Below are 21,167 nucleotides of genomic sequence, written 5' to 3'. Positions count from 1 at the left end.
CGGCCCCACTTCTTCCTTCATAGTTTTCTTCTTATTTATATGGCTATAGAACCTTTTACTATTGGTTTTAATTCCCTTTGCAAGGTCCAACTCTACTTGACTTTTAGCCTCTCTCACTTTATCCCTACATCTTCTGACCTCAATTAGGTAGCTTTCCTTGCTGATCCCTCCCATCTTCCACTCCCTGTATGCTTTCTGCTTCTTCATAATCACCTCTCTAAGATGCTTGCTCATCCAGCTTGGTCTACAACTCCTTCCTATGAATTTTTTCCCCTTTCTTGGGATACAGGCTTCCGATAGCTTCTGCAGCTTTGATTTAAAGTAATCCCAGGCCTCCTCTACCTTTAGATCCATAAGTTCTTCAGTCCAATCCACTTCCCTAACTAATTTCCTTAATTTTTGAAAGTCAGCCCTTTTGAAATCAAAAACCCTAGTTGCAGATTTATTTTTGTTAATCCTTCCATTTAGTTTGAACTGAATTAGCTCATGATCACTTGAGCCAAGATTGTCCCCTACAACCATTTCTTCTATGAGGTCCTCGCTACTCACCAAAATTAAATCTAAAATGGCATCCCCTCTAGTCGGTTCAGCAACTACTTGATGAAGGAATCTATCAGCTATCGCATCTAGGAAAATCTGAGCCCTATTATTATTACTAGCACTGGTCCTCCAGTCTATATCTGGGAAGTTAAAGTCTCCCATGATCACGCAGTTTCCATTAGTATTTACTTGATTAAAGACATTAAAAAGGGCTCTATCCATATCCAAATTAGATCCCGGAGGTCTATAGCACACCCCAAGCACTATCGTAGGAGAGGCTTTACTAGTTTTCTTCCCCAATGTAATTTTTGCCCAGACGGACTCTGTCTTATCCATTGCATCGCTTCTTATTTCTTTACATTATTTCTTATTTAGCTTGACAAAGCCCTAGCTGGGATGATTTAACTGGGACTTGGTCCTGCTTTGAGCAGGGGGTTGGACTAGATGACCTTCTGGGGTCCCTTCCAACCCTGATATTCTATGATTCTACATTCTAACTCATCATTGATATACAATGCTACTCCACCCCCTTTACCTTTATTTCTGTCTTTCCTAAACAGCACATACCCTTCAATACCTGTAGTCCAGTCATGACTACTATTCCACCATGTTTCTGTTATCCCTATAATATCTGGTTTCACTTCCTGCACCAGTAGCTCTAGTTCCTCCATTTTGTTACCTAGACTCCTCGCATTGGTGTACAAACATCTTAATTTTTTCTGTTTGGACTCGCTCACATTTTGTACCCTATTAGGCACAGTCATTCTACAGCCAGTATAACCTATTAGACTAGTATCCACACCGCCCTCGCTCCTTATATACATTCTCCTACCCATGGCTGTATCTTTTCTTACTTCATCTTCTTCCCTCTCAATGCTAAAATCTGGCGTGGAGATTTTCTGGACATCTCCCATCCATCTCCCCCCAATTCCTAGTTTAAAGCTCTCTTTATCAGTTGTGCCAGCCTCGATCCTAGAAGTCTATTTCCTTCCCTACTCAGATGAAGTCCATCCCGAGAGAACTGACCTCTGTCCGTGAATGCCTCCCAGTGGCCATACATCCCAAAGCCCTCCTTATAGCACCACTGCCTAAGCCATCTGTTGACAGTCATAATCTTGTCACACCTTTGTTGCCCTTCTCTAGGAACAGGAAGGATCCCGCTAAAGATCACCTGAGCCTCAATTTCCTTAAGTGTCTTCCCCAGCCTAGCATAGTCTCCCTTGATACTTTCCAGCGAGAATCTGGCTGTATCATTTGTTCCCACATGAAGGATAATTAGGGGATTCTTTCCCGCTCCCTTTAGGATCCTTTTCAACCTCAGGTCTACATCCCGTATCTTAGCACCCGGAAGACAGCACACCCTTCTATTCTCTGGATCAGCTCTAGTTACAGGCCTGTCTATTCTTCTCAATAAAGAGTCCCCGATCACATAGACCTGCCTTTTCCTGGTGACAGTGCTATTCTCCAGTCTCTCCCCTGTTCCCTCTGGCTGCAAGTTCTTTCCATTCCTATTTTCCCTTACTATCCTCTTCAACCCATCCTGTATCCTCCTGGGGCTCATATTTGTTGTAGTCTCTCCTAGAAGCCGTACAACTCCCCTCGGAAGTGGCGGTAGTACACTCAAAGCCCATCAAAGGGAAGATCAAGATGTGGCCAGCGGTAACGCCCGGGCAGATAGAGAGGCTAAGCATGCTGCCACCCTGATATCCCCTCAGACTGAGAATGCCCATATGCATGCCCTTATCTCATCCGTGGGGGAGCTTCCGACCCCCCAGTACTCTGGAGAGGAGAGACAGCTAACCGACAAACTCGGTCTCCAGGAAAAGGAGGGATGGCTCCATTCCCTGGAAGGGAAGGTCTTTCTACCAAAGGACCTGATCCAGCCAGTGTTAAAGAAATTACATCAAACCACTCATGCTGGCAGGGAAGCACTTATCCAAACTGATGGAAAAATATAACTTCTGGACTCCGACCCCTGCCTACCCAGGTACAGGCGGACTGCTTAGTCTGTCAAAAGAATAACCCCCAACCAGGACATCCAGGGCCACCCGCTGTTCTGGAACCCACTCCGGGCCCCGGGCGGGTCTGGCAAATAGATTTTACTGAGTTTCCTCGGACCCAAGGGTACAAATATCTCCTTGTCTTAGTGGATCGATTCAGCGGATGGCCAGAAGCCTTCTCATGCCGCAATTGCACTGCCAGGACGGTGGCCCTTAAGTTTGTTAAGGAGGTCATTCCTCGCTTCGGACTTCCACAGTGGATGGAATCTGACAACGGGACACACTTCACATCAAAAATCGTCCAAAGCATCTCAAATGCCTTGCAGATCCCTTGGAAACTCCATATGCCCTGGACACCACAAGCCAGTGGCGTAGTAGAGCGTACCAATCAGACCCTTAAACGACATCTTTCAAAAGTGTGCCAAGAAGCTTCCCTGCGATGGCCTGATGCCTTACCCCTCATCCTGCTCCATATCCGCGCTCTCCCAAAGGGTAGATTAGGGCTTAGTCCCTTTGAAATTATGTTTGGGAGGGTATGGCCTATGAATGGCATACCGGTTCTGTCAGGGAGTGGGAGCTGGGTAATGGTTTTTTGTCTCAGTATATGTGTTCCCTGTCTGCTGTTCTCTTGTCTCTTCACAGGTATACTAAAGACTCCCAGCCTCTTCCCTTGGACTCTCCCGTCCACTCCTTACAACCCGGCGACTCTGTGCTTGTTCGCACCTGGAAAAGACGAGCTTCTCCAGGAAAAGTGGAAAGGACCCTACATCGTCCTGCTGATCTCCCATACGGCAGCAAAGGTCGAGGGACACAAGAACTGGATCCATCACTCGTGTCTGAAGGCAGAACCCACCCCTTCATCAGCAGAGCAGTGGACCGTCCACCCTGTTGACTCCTCATCTAGTGACTTTCCTGTCCTGCTTGACCTAATCTTGCTCCAGCCAGTCTGCGCCTGCAATACACTGTTGCAAACTTCTCATTGTGACCGCTGTGAGTGTCTCTGGGCAGAAAAGGGAAGGGGGGCCATCTGGGCCTAGAGCGAGGGGGCTTCATTGACACTCGTGGTCTTCCATCCCCTTGAGTTACCTAGTGGCCATGCCAGGTGTCCCCAACATTATAAACAGTCTCCTTCAGAGACACAGAAAGGCAGCCTTCTGAATGATTTAGATTTTGAAGCTAACTTTTTAAACGACTACACAGAAATAAGTTGTTTTCCAAATACCTGTTCATTCTGACTGGATATAAATTTAACAAGGCTAGTGTAATGTTTCCCCGCTTGGGAGGGTCATAGGAAATGGGGATAGAACCTCTGAATCTAAAAGTACAAATTTGTATTGCATGAATATAAGGTTGTAGCTTACGCAAACCTCTGTGGTCTAGCTACTAGAGGGGGCAAAGAGTCACACGGGGTAAGGGTGAGTTACACTAACACAGAGGTTCCCAAACTTTAACAACCTGTGAACCCCTTTCACTAAAATGTCAAGTCTCGTGAACCCCCTCCTAAAAATAAATATTTCCAGGGATTTTCTCCTTTACCTGAGTATAAATTATAAAAGCAGTGTTCTTGGAAATAAAAAATTTGTTTTTATGACATGCTTATTATACACTCTTTACTGTTAATTATTATTTATCATTACAGTATTTTTATTACATTATGAAAACAGCAACAAGATCTTCCAAGATCTCACTTTCATAGCTTGTATCACTTTGAATAAGCCTGTTATAAAACAAGCCTCCTCGGTTTCATCAAGGAGTATCAGATGTGAAACAACATGAAGGTATTTAAGAAGCCAACTCAAAGAGTTCCTCCTGCACAAGCATTCAGGTCTTGAGCAGTCCAGGTAAACAACTTGTTCTTCATAATAATTTTTAAAACAACACTAGCTGACTATTTAATTTTAAAACCAGCAAAAAATATCCACCTCCCTTTCCATGTTTTATAAGGAGTCTTGAGGGTTAAATCTCCTCAGGGTGATAGATATGCCTGCTTTGATCTGCTTAGCTCTTGGAAGTCCAGGGACTCCGGGCTGCTGGCCCTGTGCTGTCTGGGGTCCCTAGGGGCAGCTCTGTCCGCCATTAGGGAATTTTTTCCCAAGAACCCCGTAACATTTTGTGAACTCCCAGGGGTTCACGAACCCCAGTTTGGGAACCCCTGCACTAGCACATCCCTTTCCTTAGACCAGCATCATGCTCTGAGCTGGAGCAATAGCTCCTGCTCTCTCACATTTGCTGTAAACACACAAGCCCCATTCTCCTGACCTGGCTGTAAAAATAAAGACAAAGTCAGTGACAGCAATATCTTCTGGTCAGGGTGGATTTTTGAGATCTCACCAGCATTTCAGTACTTTCAGGCTATGTCTGCAGCCCCACAACAGCTGCTGAAAACTCTCCCCCTTCAAGGACTCTGTTACTGAAGCCTGTGGGGAGCGGGGCGTGAGGGGCCCGTGCAGCAATGGGAGCTGAGATCTTGCTGCTTCCATGGGGAGATTCTGTGAGCTGGATTTTTCAGCCCCTGCTCCCTGTGGGTGCTCAGTACCTCCAGGGGCACCTACAGAAATGTTTCCATGGTATGCACTCGGGGAGGGGGGGTTGGTGCTGCCCCAAGGGGTGGTGGCCCTGGGGAGCGTTGGGTGCTGCCCTACGGGAGTTGCAGAGCCAACCCTGCACTTACCCTGCAGTGGTGGCTCCAGCAGCTCTGGTCCCATGGAGCTGGCTGGGGTTGGCTCCTTTCTCCTGGTGTTGCAACCTCTGGGGTCGCAGCCCCATTCAGGCTTGGCCCAGCCACTCCTCCATGGTGATGATGGGCTCGGCCAGGCCAAATTTGTGTGAGTGACGGTGTGACCTGGAGAGTGGGGTTGCAGCACCACTGACACAAATTTCACCTGGCTGCTGCCTCCCCCACCCCTGGTCAGGGAGCAGGGCCAAACCTGAGCAGCGCTGAAGACCACTGAGGTCACAACGCCTGGACCGGGGAACCGAGCCCAGCCAGCCCCACAGGACCAGAGCCGCAGGAGCTGTTGCTGTGGTGCACCATGGGTGTGGCTGCGGGCTCCACTGAGTAACCCCACAGCAATGAATGGGACTGTCCATGTCAGTAAGCGCTCCCTGCCCTGAGCAAGGGCTGCACAATCCAGCCCTTTACATGTAGAAAGGACATTGCTGTCCCTGCCCAGAGCTCACAGGGTGAGTGGGGTGTGGGGGGAGCAGGCCAGGCTCCAGACTGCACCAGCGCTTCTCCTTCCCTCCCCGAAGTGAGAGGCACCCGCTGACAGTGAACTCAGCAGGCAGGGAGGTGACGGTGACACAGATCCGGGGGCTCTGGCAGGCAGCTGGATCTGGGAGCTTTTCGGGGCTGGGACAATCTTTGTGTTCTGTTTATGCAGTGCCCAGCACAATGGGGTCCTGGCCCATGACGAGGGCTCCTAGATAACACCACAATACAAGAAGTAATAATACTAAAGCCCGTGGTGGGCAGTGCGCTGGGCCTCAGAGGGACTGTGGAATCAGACTTTGGGCCTGCATAGAATTAACACGTCCCCCTCTTCCCTTGTTTCCCCTGCAGCTTGTCCCAGCACAGCATTAATGAAGAAACAAGGCCAGAGCTGTATGCTGTGAAAGTGATAAAACCTGATCTGGTCACAGAGATCCGGTAGGGTTTGTGAGTGGAAGCCCATGCAACTCTGGCCTGGCTGCCCTGCCACTAGCTGGGACAGCAGCCAGTCAGTGGGGGGACCTGCCCCTTTTAGAGGGACCCCTGCAACCTCCAGAGTCTCCAGCAGCATATTTTAGCATCTATGGTAGGGGGGTGGGTAAAGATTGTCTGGGCCAACCCTCCTGCCTGGGGGCAAGAGACTCAGGAGTAGGAGCTGGGTTTGATCTGTGCTTGGACTGACCTTGGAAGGGGTAATGGGTTGGGGTGGGAGGGAAGAAGGGGGTCAGGGCCTAGGGACAGATATGTGATCATGAATCTGGTAGCCATCCTCTTTAAGTGTCTGTCAGTGCAGGGGAGAGACTCAAGAACCATCCTTGGATCCAGAGGGGAATTTTCATTCTGTTCCAACAGTTAATTCATTTGGATATTTACAAGGGTTTTGTAGTTTTACAAAATGCCATAGTTATTACATTGAATCTTTTGTATCTGTCTCCAACACTTGTTTTTCCTGGATGTACATTTCTGTGTCAGTTTTGATCAGTTCAATAAATATCATGAACCAAGAAATAATGTTGCACTTTAGAGTTTGTTTCTTGTTATAGTTCGTGCTAATGCCCAAGAATTCTCCCATGCTTCAGGGCCAGAGAGTTCTCTGAGATTGTTCCCAGACATCTTTTCACGGTCCCAGTTTCTTATCCATTATGGTCAACACTTGCAGAAGCTAGTGCAGTAAAAATGACAGCATTTTACACTTTTCTGGGAGCTCATGGCTTTTTCAGGAAGGTGGTGTGGGTGAGACCAACAGGCCCTGAATGTGCAGGTGTAAGTGACAAACAAAGGAGCAGGACAGAGAAATTGTTAATGACATGGCCTATCACCCAGCATTTTCAAAGGCTCTAACAGGAGTCCCATGTGCCCAGACAGATCTGCTTCTCTGGTTAAAGCTGTTGCATGACTAACTGAGGAGGCTGGAGAAAACTCACTCTGCTCAGGGCCACTGACTTGCTTACACAGATACAACACACCTGCAGGCCCCATTACACAACAATTAAAATACCCCAAAACACACACAGCCCCCAAAACTCCCCTACAGCCCTTGGGTCGTCACACTTCAGGAATGCATGTGAGGTACTAGGAGACCTTGAGATGGGAGGTGTCCTGCTGGCTGTCAGTGTTCTGCACCCCCGGCTGCTAGCCTGAGTTTATCCATCCCCTGGCAATAAAACATCATCTTGTTTTCACAGCCGCTTTCGATCTCCTGGTTTCTACACCCTGCCCGGCTAGCAGGGCATTGTGCAGCACCCTTTCCAGCCCACCTGGGTGCGGGAGATCGAGGAGGAGGGTAAGGGACCGACTATCAGTGAGCATCTGCCATCCAGCTCCATCCCATCTAGAGCAAGTGAGTGGCATGTGAGCACTTCCTCAACGGCTTCCTTTTTCTGCTTGGGGAGGGGCAGAAATGGGGGGAATCTCCTCTTAATGAGACTAGACTTCCTAACACAGACCCCTGCAGCCCTTCGCTCAGTCTGGGCAGCTTGTTTCTTGCAGGGAGTTCTCCAGAGCCCTCCCCAGTGTGGTGGGAATGGCCCAGCAATAGGGCTCCCAGCCCTTCCCTTGTTGGAGATTGTTCCCCAGGTCGAGAGTCTTTGGGGAGGGCAGAACCTGCCAGCTGTTGAACACCCACACCCCCAGTCAGTGAATTCAATGGGAACTGAGGGCGACTCATGCCTCCTAGGACTGGCACCCTGTAAACTTTCGCTGGGGACTATGCGGGTTCTGCTCTTTCTCTGGCCTGGGAGGGAGCGTGGCCTACTGGCGTGGAGGGAGCTGCTTGTCCAAACTAACTGAGAGCCCCATTGCTCTGAAAGGATGAGACTCCCCTGGTGTCACAGGGCCCCAGAGGTGAGGGGGAACGTTGGGAGCAGCCTGTGCTGTGAGCTGCTGCCAGTGGGTGTGGATGGCAGCCCCCGTGCCCTGGGGTGGAGTGTGCAGTGTGGGGGAGTTGCCTCAGTGGAGGGGAGGTGGCAGGGGCTCAGGCAGGCCCGTTAATGAGAGGCTGCCTTGAGCCCAGACTCATGGCTGCTCCCCACTCAGTCCCAGGATGGAGAGGCTGAAACAGGTGCTGAGGAGGAAGGCTGGGCAGGTGACTCCGGAGCTAGTGGGAAGCAGCGGCCGGCTTGCCCAGGAGGAGAGTGGACTCTCTGTCCCCGCGGGCAGGGAAGAGGCTCGTGGCCAGGCAAAGGGATAGCTCAGTGGTGGGGGAGGGAGAGCTAGTGGAAGAGGCTTGTGGCCAGGGGGAGGGATATCTCAGTGGTTTGAGTATTGGCAGGCTAAACCCAGGGTTGTGAGTTCAATCCTTAAGGGGGCCATTTAGGGATCTGGGGCAAAAATTGGCGATTGGTCCTGTTTTGAGCAGGGGGTTGGACTAGATGACCTCCTGAGGTCCCTTCCCACCCTGATATTCTATGAAAGAGGAGGAGCTGCCTTGCTTCTGGAGGAGGAGGAGGAAGATAGCAGGCCCTGAGGCACCTTCTGGGCCCCAATGGAGGTGGCCCAGGGTGCAGCTATGCAGGAGGGACCCAGGAGAGGGCAAGAGTTGGGCAAGGTGGTTCTGGGGCTTCCTTTACAGGAAGCGGAGAAACCAGGAGCCCAGCCCCAGGGCCTAGCAGGAGCCACCACCCACCAGCCAGCACAGAGCAGGAGATGGGCGACTCTGGCACTAGCATCAGCAGCTCCGCCTACTCCCGAGGGGCCAGCAGCCCCTCCATGGACTCTGACAGCCCTGAGGCTGAAGGCTCCCTCTGTGCAGGTGAGGGGAGACCCAAGGGAAAGGGAGGAGGACTGGGGCGGTGGGGGACTAGTAACTAGTTTGCAAAGGTGCCAGGACTGAGCCACGTGAGCCCCACTGACACCAGTGGTAGTGGCACAGCCACGCCCTGTGACAGGGGATGCTGGGTGGAGTCAGGGGATCTCCAGCCTCCTGTGATGATGTTGCGGGGGCGCTGACTGCCATGGGGCCCTGAGGCTGTTGGGGCTGATGGGGCTGATGGCATCTCTGGGAGGGTGGGGCTCTCTCTGCCATTGGGTTCCCTGCAGAGGAGGGGGGAACACTGAGCCTTCTCTCTCCACTGCATCCCCCCAGCAGCAGCAGCAGCAATTATCCTTTCTCCTTCTCTGCCTGGGGCAGAGACCCCCAGTGCCCAGCTGGAGGAGGTGGAGGTGGAGGAGAAGGATGTGTCCCCAGAACAAGCCACCATCAGGGTCATCCAGCAGCACCTCCAGAGGTACAAAAATCCCCCATCTGCACTGCCACCGAGTCGGTCCTGCCCCTTGTTCCATCCCCACCTATACAGGGGGGTCTTGTCCCAGAGAAACCATCACCCCTAATGGGGGGCACTTCTCCTCTGTTATCTGAGACTCCAAAGTAGGGGTGTTTGTCCCACATAGGCCAAGGTGTCCTCTCCCCACAGACACTGTCCCAGTTACAACCCCTGTCTGTACAGGTCGACACTGTGGTTTTGGGAAGCGGGGGTGCTTTCCTGGTCCAACCCCATGGAGGTTCTGAATCCTGAAGCTGCTTTGGGTGGGGCGGGAAGGTCCCTACCTAACAGGCTCCCTCTCTCTCTTCCCCCAATCCCACTCATAGTGGGTGCAGGACAGGGCCAAAGAGCTCCGCTTTCTCCATGCTGTCCCGAGTCTGTGCTTCTCGGCACAGAGGCAGGGGCAGGACACCCTGGAACGCCACTTCTCGAAAGTGGCCCTTGTGGAGAGCATTGTGGTTAGTGGGACCCCGTGCCTGGCCCCTGGGGCGAGAGAGCCAGACATAAGAGGAAGAGTTAGTGGGGCTGGAGGTGGAAGCAGAGGACAGGTGTTCCTGGGGAGCAGGGAAGGGGGAGCTTCTGACACAGATCAGGAGCTGGCAGTGGGGGAACTGTAAGGCCAGAGGGGCAGCTGAGGCTGAGGGGAGGGAGGAATTGGGTGGGAGAGGGGGAAGGAAGGAGTAAGTTTGATGGGTGGGAGGCAGAGGGGGGCCCAGCTACTTGGGGGTTGGGGTGATACTGGCTGTTTCTGCAAAGCAGTTTGGCCTCCTCCCTGGGAAGCGTCTGTGGGGCCTGAAACTCACATGCAGTTTTGTCTCCTTGGGGTCTCCCAGGAGCTTATTGAAGATCTCCCCCTGGAGTCCGAGCCAAGCTCCACCCTGTCCAGCTCCATGGCTGCGGTTTGCAACCTCGGGTACCAGGACTCTCCCGTCCAGCTGCCCTAACCCTGGTGCTGATCAGGCCCAGAGCCTGGAGTCACAGATCCTCCCCCACCTAGGTTACCCCAGTTGTGGCTGTTCACATCCCCCAGCAGAGGAGGTGGGAAGGTCCTCTATTTCCTGGCTGAATGGTTGATTTCACTCCAGTAACGTTACAGTGGCCTTATGGAGGGGATCACTGCAGGGGAGGGGGGTCATGTCCATGGTACTGCCAGCGCCACTCCCGTGCTGCAAAGTGTAAGACAGACTCCTCTCCCCTGCCAGCAAACTGAAGCTGTTGCTTGCATTGGAGCTGGAATCACGCCTCCTGCGGGCTGTTCTTTACACCATTTTCACAATGGGCATTGGAAGGACATCACCCACTTCTGGGTAGGTCATATCCCACTTCTCTGTCCCAGGAGCGGCCTCTGGTCCCTGCTCCCTCAGTTTGATGGAGCTGCTGAGAATATGGGAGAGGTGAGCAGAGGTGGGAACAGGCCCAGGGGGCTGGTGTGGGGGCGGACACAAACTGGCAGGGAGGCCCCTTCCCTCCAGAGGGGATTGCGTTACCCCTCTGTGGCTGATCCCAGCCTTTCCTTCTCTCCTCATTCAGTGCTCTGCTGCCTGGACTCTCCCGGGGATCCTGCCTCCCACCCATTGCAGTTTGGCTGTTCAATGCTCTGCTGGGTCCCAGCCCCTGTGCAGAGAACTGCTAAGGGCAAGGATTGAAGAGCCAGCAGGCATCCGGCCATGAGCTCTTGCGAAGTGTCTCTGGAGTGATGTGAATGGGAGAAGCCAGGATGTGTCTTTTGGGTCTTGCCAGGGGTCCCCAGAGAACCCCCCTAATTGTCCCCTGAGTGGTATAGCCCCAGATACGACTGATGGGTGCGCCCTCTTCTGCACAAGATCTGTTCACAGAGCCTGGATACCATGCTCAGGAGCCTGCTGACAGAGACCCCACCAAGGACAAGCTGCAGCACCTCTTGGAGGTGAGCAGATTGGGAGGCCCTTAACCCCGTGGGAGGGCTTCAAAGGAGAGATTAGAAGAGCCATGTTTCCATTGTGTCCTCCCAGCTTGGACCCAGCCGGCCACACTTTCCCAGGGCAGAGCAGTGCAATGTTGGGGCCCTTCCGCCTCCCGGGATGGGTGGGGGGGAGAGGCAGAGGGAAGGAACTGGGACTATAAGCCAGAGCTCTGTATAGTTCCATTAAGCACTCACACTGAGCACAGACCTGGCTGCAGACTGAGAGACTGAAACCCCTGTGAGATCCAGGACACAGACCTCAGAGAAAAGTCACTGGCTCCTTTCTAGGGAGACCCTGAGACACAGGAGGACCCTCAGGAAATCAGCTCTTCTGTCCTACGCACACTGCAATTCCCAGAGGGATTGTCCTCATGGCCACTCCATCCATCCCACCAAGGCCTTTGCAGCTGTTCCTGGATCAAGGGTTCAGAGCAAATAGACCAGCCCCAAGGCCGAACATTGTCTGAGCCTGGAGAGAAAATGACAGCTTGTGCCCAGCAAGATGTGGGCAGTGTCATGAACCCCCTTTTTTAAGCTCTGCGACCAGGGGTCAGCTATTCTACCCTGAGCACAATGTCTCATTCCCTCTGCCCTGCTCCAATTCAACACCTCCCTCCCTGGATTTCATGTACATGACTTTTGACCCCAGCATCCTGCATAGTCCCTGGAAAAATCATGGAGCAGGTCCTCAAAGAATCAATCCTGAAGCACTTAGAGGAGAGGAAAGTGATCAGGAACAGTCAGCATGGATTCACCAAGGGAAGGTCATGCCTGACTAATCTAATCGCCTTTTATGATGAGATTACTGGTTCTGTGGATGAAGGGAAAGCAGTGGATGTATTGTTTCTTGACTTTAGCAAAGCTTTTGACACGGTCTCCCACAGCATTCTTGTCAGCAAGTTAAGGAAGTATGGGCTGGATGAATGCACTATAAGGTGGGTAGAAAGCTGGCTAGATTGTCGGGCTCAACGGGTAGTGATCAATGGCTCCATGTCTAGTTGGCAGCCGGTGTCAAGTGGAGTGCCCCAGGGGTCGGTCCTGGGGCCCGTTTTGTTCAATATCTTCATAAATGATCTGGAGGATGGTGTGGATTGCACTCTCAGCAAATTTGCGGATGATACTAAACTGGGAGGAGTGGTAGATACGCTGGAGGGGAGGGATAGGATACAGAAGGACCTAGACAAATTGGAGGATTGGGCCAAAAGAAATCTAATGAGGTTCAATAAGGATAAATGCAGGGTCCTGCACTTAGGATGGAAGAATCCAATGCACCGCTACAGACTAGGGACCGAATGGCTCGGCAGCAGTTCTGCGGAAAAGGACCTAGGGGTGACAGTGGACGAGAAGCTGGATATGAGTCAGCAGTGTGCCCTTGTTGCCAAGAAGGCCAATGGCATTTTGGGTTGTATAAGTAGGGGCATAGCGAGCAGATCGAGGGACGTGATCGTTCCCCTCTATTCGACACTGGTGAGGCCTCATCTGGAGTACTGTGTCCAGTTTTGGGCCCCACACTACAGGAAGGATGTGGATAAATTGGAAAGAGTACAACGAAGGGCAACAAAAATGATTAGGGGTCTAGAGCACATGACTTATGAGGAGAGGCTGAGGGAGCTGGGATTGTTTAGTCTGCAGAAGAGAAGAATGAGGGGGGATTTGATAGCTGCTTTCAACTACCTGAAAGGGGGTTTCAAAGAGGATGGCTCTAGACTGTTCTCAATGGTAGCAGATGACAGAACGAGGAGTAATGGTCTCAAGTTGCAATGGGGGAGGTTTAGATTGGATATTAGGAAAAACTTTTTCACTAAGAGGGTGGTGAAACACTGGAATGCGTTACCTAGGGAGGTGGTAGAATCTCCTTCCTTAGAGGTTTTTAAGGTCAGGCTTGACAAAGCCCTGGCTGGGATGATTTAACTGGGACTTGGTCCTGCTTTGAGCAGGGGGTTGGACTAGATGACCTTCTGGGGTCCCTTCCAACCCTGATATTCTATGATTCTATGATTCATAGGCAGGGCTGGCTCTGACAGGCTGTGGGATGAGCTGCTGCAGGGGTTGTAAATAGAGAGGGCCCGCGTGGGGAGGCAGAGTCAGAACTGAGCCTCAACTATGCTTGAGTCAAGTTCCTTTTCCCCTGGCTAAGTGGTTCCCCCGGGTCCGTAAGGGACTGCTGCGTTCCATTGGCCACTGGCGGGCAGGGTTGTGCCTGGCCTCAGGGCCCTTGTTATTCTGGAGCATCTAGGCATTGAGTGCTCATAGAGGCCCCTTGCCCTGGTCCCTTTGCTCCAAGCTCCCTTGGAGGCAGAGAGAATGAGGGCTCTAGCGTCGCTCCCCCAGCGCCTCCTACAGATGGAGTGGGAGACGGAAATAAAAAGAGAGTGCCAGGAAGCTGATTTATCTCAGAGCCCAGCTCCATTCCCCAGCCCAGAGAAATCAGCCCACGGTGCTGCCAGCTCATGAGGGGACAGGACTGGCACTATTGAGATAAGTGGAGGGAAAGAGCCCATCAAGAGGGCAGGGGCAGGAGTGGAGACCACAGGGGAAGGACACAAAGCTTGTAGGATGTCACTAGTTGGGTAGCTAGGGCCAGATCCTGACTTCAGTGGGCATGGAGGGTTCTCAGTATTAGATGCCACCATTAACAGGCGCCCACTCCCAGAGCACAAAGACCATAAGGTTCACATGATTACTGTAATGAATGAGACAAATCCCCCTTCAGGTACTAAACCGCCTGGAGGGGACCCTGCGATTCCATTCGGCCATGGTTGCCACAAGGATCCCGGCCAGTGTGCACCCAGCAAAGGAAACAGGCACTGAAACCGGAATGCCAAACCTCACCAATGGGTGTGTCTTTCTCCCCCAGGCCTGAACATCAGAGAAGCAAGCGAGCTGTGGTGTCGGGACGGGCTCCAGGACACTGAGCGCCTGGGCTATAGGAACATGGCCAGGGTGGGGGAGGTAAGGACTCCCTGCCGGTGCATTGCAGCAACTTGGGTGTGGAGCTGTCTCCCCCTGCAGTGAGTGTGTCATGGATATGGGGCAAGAGCCTGCTACATATTTCTGGCTGACAGTGTTCGGCTGTGAGAGGCTGAGGATCCTGGGTTGGAGCCTTGCTAACGGCCCTGGTTTGCACGTGTGTCACAAATATAAAGGGAAGGGTAAACATCTTTAAATCTCTCCTGGCCAGAGGAAAAACCCTTTCACCTGTAAAGGGTTAAGAAGCTAAGACAACCTCGCTGGCACCTGACCAAAATGACCAATGAGGTGACAAGATACTTTCAAAGCTGGGGGGGGGGAGGGGGACAAAGGGTTCTCTTGGCCTGTGTGTTGTTTTTGCTGGGACCAGAGCAGGAATGCAGGTCAGAACTCCTGTAAAAAGTCAGTAAGCAATCTAGCTAGATATGCGTTAGATTCTGTTTTGTTAAAATGGCTGGTAAAATAAGTTGTGCTGAATGGAATGTGTATTCCTGTTTTTGTGTCTTTTTGTAACTTAAGGTTTAGCCTAGAGGGATTCTCTATGTTTTGAATCTAATTACCCTGTAAGGTATTTACCATCCTGATTTTACAGAGGTGATTCTTTTACTTTTTCTTCTATTAAAATTCTTCTTGTAAGAAATTGAATGTTTTTTTCATTGTTCTTAAGATCCAAGGCTTTGGGTCTGTGTTCACCTATGCAAATTGGTGAGGATTTTTATCAAGCCTTACCCAGGAAAGGGGGTGTAGGGCTTGGGGGGATTTTGGGGGGAAAAGACGTTTCCAAGTGGGCTCTTTCCCTGTTATATTTGTTAGACACTTGGTGGTGGCAGCAATAAAGTCCAGGGACAAAAGGTAAAATAGTTTGTACCTTGGGGAAGTTTTAACCTAAGCTGGTAAAAATAAGCTTAGGGGGTTTTTCATGCAGGTCCCCACATCTGTACCCTAAAGTTCAGAGTGGGGAAGGAACCTTGACTGTGTTCCATAGATCCATGGATCCCCTGGGGATTTGAGTTAATGGAGGATTGTACCTCGGGGGATCAGGCTCTGCTCACTCTCTCCCTGGCTAACACCCTAGTGTCTGAGAGGGGAGCCACTGAATCAGTGAGTTGGGAAGCTCACATCAGCTACTGCCAGACCAGATCCTCGTTGGATTCCCTGCACCCTGTGGAAGCACAGGCAGGGTGTGGGGTTTGTCCAGCACCATTGCGAGTCAGGAAGCAGAACCTGCCCCTGTGCTGGGCGTTGGGTTAGGGACACTGAGCTATTGCCCTCGGCTGAATTACTGTGCCAAGTGTGAGGCTTGTGGAATGTCAGTGGGGTGGGGAGTGGGAATGGAAGCAGATCTAAAAGGCCCCTACCTGTAGCGAGTGAGCTGCAGGAGATATCGCTGCTGGGAGCAGTAGGAGGTCCTTTGTTGTCTTTGTGAGTTGCATTCCAGAGTGCGCCAAGCTCATGCACAGACGCATTCCCAGCATGTCGTGGCACCTGCGGTGAATCCTGCTCCAGAAAGAGCTATTCGAGTCCTCAGTGCCTGCAACCTCTTCCTGAAGGGGGTTTCTTGGTCCATGGGACTCCAAAGGTTGGCTGCAGCAGGACTCTTATCCTCCTTGTGAGCCACTAGAGAGATTTGGAGCCTGGTTCTGGGCAATTGCCAAGGACTCAGGTGCTGTTGGTTTCAGGTCTTTGGAAAGATCTTCATGGAAGGCCAAAGAAGAACCTTCCTCCAGGCGGCAGGTATACACGACCCCCAGCTCCATGTCAGCCAGGCTGGGCTGGTGCTGACTTATTCCATCCTGGAGGAAGCCAGCCAGCTGATAGGGGACGAGGTAACCAAAGAAGGATCAACTGGGGAGGGACCCCCAGGGCCTTTCACCTCCAGGCCGTTGAAAATCACTCCCATCCCATCCCCATTTGCTGACCAGGGAGCAAGGAGAGGATGAACCTAGGCAGGTGCCTTTGGTAGGTGCCAGCTTGTCCCCTGTGCAGCTCAAAGCAGAGCAGACCCAGCTCTCCAGCAAGGCTATTTCCTAACAGGCATCACATCAACACAACACGCTGCCATTGCTCATGCTAGGGGCCGCAAACTTCCCTAGTGACCTCTGTGAGCCTTTCATACCCCTCAGGGTCTCAGGCTGGTTCCTAGGGCCCTAGTATCATGTTATCCCAGCCACCACCTGCTCTGGGGGAACTGGAGAAGTCAGTCAGCAGAGGCTGTTCAAGTGCCCCATTCACCAGAGCTACTGTCCATTGTGTCAGCTTAAGGACTGGGGAGGGAGGGGATGTCCCTTGGGGAAAGATGTCCATTTGCTTTCACCCCACTGTACTACTTCCCAAAGCCTCTCAGCCGGAGGGGGGAGAGGGTGGCTGAGGGGATTCTGGGGAGCTGAGCTGAATCCCCAGCTGGGTTGGGAGGTAGAACAGCTCTCATGGGGGGGACTGAGAGGAATGGGGGCAGGAGTTCATTCCACAATAGTGGGAGTGGGGTTGGAAGTCACTGGAGAGGAGACAAGATTTCACCTCGGGAGATGGGTGGGGGAATCCGTTGCTCAGATGTGGGGAGGGGTTGGGTGGAAATTTTGCTGGCTCCCGGTGCCGTTAATGCCCTTCGTTATCAGGAGTGTCCGATTCTCTAATTGATTCTTGTTTCCTTGCAGCAGGAGGATGTTACAGCTCAGGTCATGGCCAACCTCTTCTACCTCAGGTGCTTGCACCAGGTGCCCAAAGCATTGCAGGAGCTGTGCTCCGTGGGACACCCTTGAAGGGCCCCCCCTTCGCATGCCCAGAAGCTCCCACTCCCTGCGGCAGGTACTGCTCTTTCTCACTGGGCCTGGGGGGAGAAGGGCTGGGGGGAGCGGCCATAGAGCCCATAGCACTGAGAGAAACCCAGGCCGAGCACCTCACTCTCACCACCATGCCCCACCCTGACCCCTTGGAACTGGGGCCAGGCCAGATACTGTCCCTGCTTCCATGCTCAGAGGCCAGTTTTGGAAGCATCAAGCTGTAAGGGCTATGGCCCAGTGATGCCCCTACTGGAATTGTGCAATGGAAATGACCAAAAATGTAGGGGTTTCTTTAACCAGCCTCCGCCCCTGAACCTAGTCCACCATTCTTGACTTGGACACCCGGCATTCCTGATCCATACCAGGATTACACAGATACCTTTGAAAGAAATGTGGACTCTGCACCGGTACTATGGCTGCCCTATTGACCTACAACCTTGGTCGAGAGTTGCCTTCTGCTGTATTTACATGTTGGCAGAAGAAGAATTTGTGGCTCTTCCTGCATACAGTGATGAAGAACTGTTACGCTTCTCTGGCAATGAGGGATGAGGAATCTGCTCTAAAAGGCAGAAGAGGAGAAGATCTGTACCCCCAAGGCTGGGAGGATTATGTGCCCTTCTGCCTAAATGAATCCAGAGCCCCGGGTTGGGCAGCCAGGCTCTCTATACAATGCATGGGGAGAGGCAGGAGCCATAGAACGGGATCTACAAAAGCCATCAAAAAGGGATGTGCTTAAGCTAGCCAATATGAAAAGAGGTGAGGGATGTGACGTAAACCCCAGGACTCAAGGGGTCATAGGCAGTGGTGATCCTCTGAAAACCTTTAACCCAGTGGGCCGAGCACTTAACCATGATAGACTAGATCCAGGCTCAAATCTCTCCCTCAAACCTGCTGTGGAGCAGGGATTTGAACCCACATTTCTGGAGAGTGCCCTAATCACTATGCTATGGGATGTTTTCTTGTGGATCTCTCTCCCCCCTACCCCCGATTTGAAGCCATCCCACTATGTACAAATAACTAAATATTCATCAGGCCAGAAAAAGCATGAGAGTGACTCATAGCCAATGGTTCGAGCACTCATCTGGGAGATAGGAGACTCAAGTCCCTGAGCCAATGACTATTTAAATACAGGAGCCAATCCGCATCTTGTAGCTCCTCTGCCTCCACTCAGCCCTTGTTGGCTTTTCTAAAAGGACCAGTGCTCTTCACCAGGCTTTAAAAGCCTCACTGGGAGGCAGCTAAACAGTCACAGGTGGGGCTGGGCCCATCTCCCCTTAAAAGGGCCAGTCACCCTGTGACAGCTGAACTCAGTACTTGAGACATTACATCCTTACTGTGCCAGTGTTGGCAAACGGGGTGGAAACTAGCTTCTTACATGGAAGAGGGAGAAATATTGCTCTCCTTAACTTCTGAGGATGGGACAAGAAGCAAGGTGCTTACATGGCAGCAAGGGCGGTTTAGGCTGAACATTAGGAAAAACTTCCTGTCAGGGTGGTTAAGCCCTGGAATAAATTGCCAAGGGAGGTTGTGGAATCTCCCTCATTGGAGATTTTTAAGAGCAGGTTAGACAAACACTTGTCTGAGATGGTCTAGATCAGGGGCGGGCAAACTTTTTGGCCTGAGGGCCACATTGTGTTTCGGAAATTGTATGGAGGGTCGGTTAGGGGAGGCTGTGCCTCCCCAAACAGCCAGGTGTGGCACGGTCCCTGCCCCCTAACTGACCCCCCCACTTCTCGTCCCCTGATGCCCCCCGGGACTCCTGCCCCATCCAAACCCCCTGCTCTCTGTCCCCGACCGCCCCCTGGAACCCCCAGCCCCAAACTGCTCCCCCACCACCCCATCCAAACCCCCCTCTCCTTCCTGATGGCCCCCCCAGGACTCCTGCCCCATCCACCCCTTTTCTCCCTGTCTCCTGACAGCCCCAACGCCCATCCACACCCCCACCCCCGATCACCCCCTTGAACTCCCCTGCCCTCTATCCAACCACCCCCCTGCTCCCTGCCCCCTTACCGGGCTGCCTGGAACACCGGTGGCTGGCGGCGCGGCTGCACCAGGACAGGCAGCCGCGCTACCCGGCTGGAGCCAGCCATGCACCACGCAGCACAGAGCACCGGGTCAGGCCGGGCTCTGCAGCTACTCTGCCCCAGGAGCTCCCAGCCCCACTGCCCAGAGCATTGCGCCGGCGGCACAGTGAGCTGAGGCTGCGGGGGAGGGGGAACAGCAGGGGAGGGGCTGGGGGCTAGTCTCCTGGGGCAGGAGCTCAGGGGCCAGGCAGGAGGGTCCCACAGGCCGGATGTGGCCCACGGGCCATAGTTTGCCCACCTCTGGTCTAGATAATACTTACTCCTTCCTTAAGTGCAGGGGACTGGACTAGTTGACCTCTCAAGGTCAGTGGTACGGGAACACTTTTAATAGTGGGGGTGCTGAAAGCCAGTCCCCTTACCTCTGCCCCTCCCCCGCAAATGAGGGGTGAACACTGGGCCCGCAGCCGGGATTGTGGGGGGCAGCAGTTGGGACCCAGGTGCAGAGCTGGCAGCTGAGACCCCCGGGGGGTGCAGCAGCTGAGACCTGGGCCCGGGGCTGGCAGTGGAGCCCAGATAGAAGCTGGGGGTGCTGCAGCACCCCCACACCTCTAGTTCCCATGCCAATGCTCAAGGTTCCCTCCAGTCCTACCATTCTATGATTCTTCTCTGTCATTTGCATGCAGATGTGGTCTCCTCATCTCAAAAAAGATATATTGGAATTGGAAAAGGTTGAGAAAAGGGCAACAGAAATGATTAGGGGTATGGAACGGCTGCTATATGAGGAGAGATTAATTAGACTGGGACTTTTCAGCTTGGAAAAGAGACAGCTAAGGGGAGATATCATTGAGATCTATAAACTCATGAGTGGTGTAGAGAAAGTAGATAAGGAAGTGTTTACTACTTCTCATAACACAAGAAATAGGGGTCACCAAATGAAATTAATACACAGCAGGTTTAAAACAAACAAAAGGAAGTATTTCTTCACATAATGCACAGTCAACCTATGGAACTCCTTGCCAGAGGCTGTGATGAAGGCCAAGATTTTTTAACAGGGTTAAAAAAAGAAAAACCCTAGATAAGTTCATGGAGGACAGGTCCATCAATGGCTATGAGCCAGGATGGGCAGGGATGGTGTCCCTAGCTTCTGATGGCTAGAAGCTGGGAATGGGCGACAGATCACTTGATTATCACCTGTTCTCTTCATGCCCTCTGAGGCACCTGGCTTGCGCCATGGTCAGAAGATGGCACTGGGCTAGATAGACCTTTGGTCTGACCCAGTATGGCCGATCCTATGTTCTTATGCTGCTTCCGTCTACTCTAAGGTGTTGAGATTGACTGTTCTGTCCTCCCTGCTAAGGCTTCTTCTTGAGGTTTCTCCTGGGTGTCCTCCTTTCCTCACATCAGTTGTTTTCCACTGGACAGCTTCACTGGGGAGTCTGCGTGTTGGCATCTTGCCCAAGTATGTCCAGCACTTTCTTCTGATGCTAGTAAAAACAAGCAGCTGGTTGGTGATTTCACAGCTCTTTTACCTGGTGATGACGTCTTTCCAACCAGTACCCAGAATCTTTCATAGACATTTATTTTTGAAAGCATCTAGTTTCTCTCTCTAGCATGTTAGTAAATCTCCAGCTTTCACAGCCGCATGCTAGCACTGAGATTACGCTTGCATTGAAGTCTGTTTTGTTCTGGTGCTGTATAGCTTTGATTTCCAGAAGTTGTTGAGCTTAGTAAATGCCGTGGGTCTCTTTCCTGTCCTCGATGTCACTTCCTTCTTCAGGTCTCCATTGGCCAATATTGCACTGCCCAGGTAGATGGGCTGTTCTACTTTCTAATGTGATATTACTGGTTGATGTCTGAATTTCAAGGATGTTTGATTTGTCGTGATTAATTTGGAGTCCTCATTGCCCTGCTGTTTTTGCCAGGGTGCTTGTCTTTGTTT

At 52.1% G+C, this 21,167-nt stretch overlaps 1 protein-coding gene and 1 long non-coding RNA gene across 3 annotated transcripts in view; one reads left to right on the top strand and one right to left on the bottom strand.

Moving 5' to 3' along the window:
* LOC119857533 (NACHT, LRR and PYD domains-containing protein 3-like) overlaps positions 1-21,167 on the bottom strand; it is a 296,613-nt gene that overhangs the window by 111,154 nt on the left and 164,292 nt on the right. The gene's annotated exons all lie outside the window — the stretch shown is intronic.
* On the top strand, positions 6,102-9,994 carry LOC122460674. Its single transcript, XR_006282129.1, has 3 exons — positions 6,102-6,189; positions 7,437-7,591; positions 9,338-9,994. It is a non-coding gene; the product is annotated as an uncharacterized LOC122460674 (long non-coding RNA).

This window comes from Dermochelys coriacea, chromosome 6 (genome assembly GCF_009764565.3).
Source record: "Dermochelys coriacea isolate rDerCor1 chromosome 6, rDerCor1.pri.v4, whole genome shotgun sequence".
Lineage (NCBI taxonomy): Eukaryota > Metazoa > Chordata > Testudines > Dermochelyidae > Dermochelys > Dermochelys coriacea.
The sequence above is the reverse complement of the archived record's forward strand: the minus strand, read 5'-3'. Positions and strand labels throughout refer to the sequence as shown.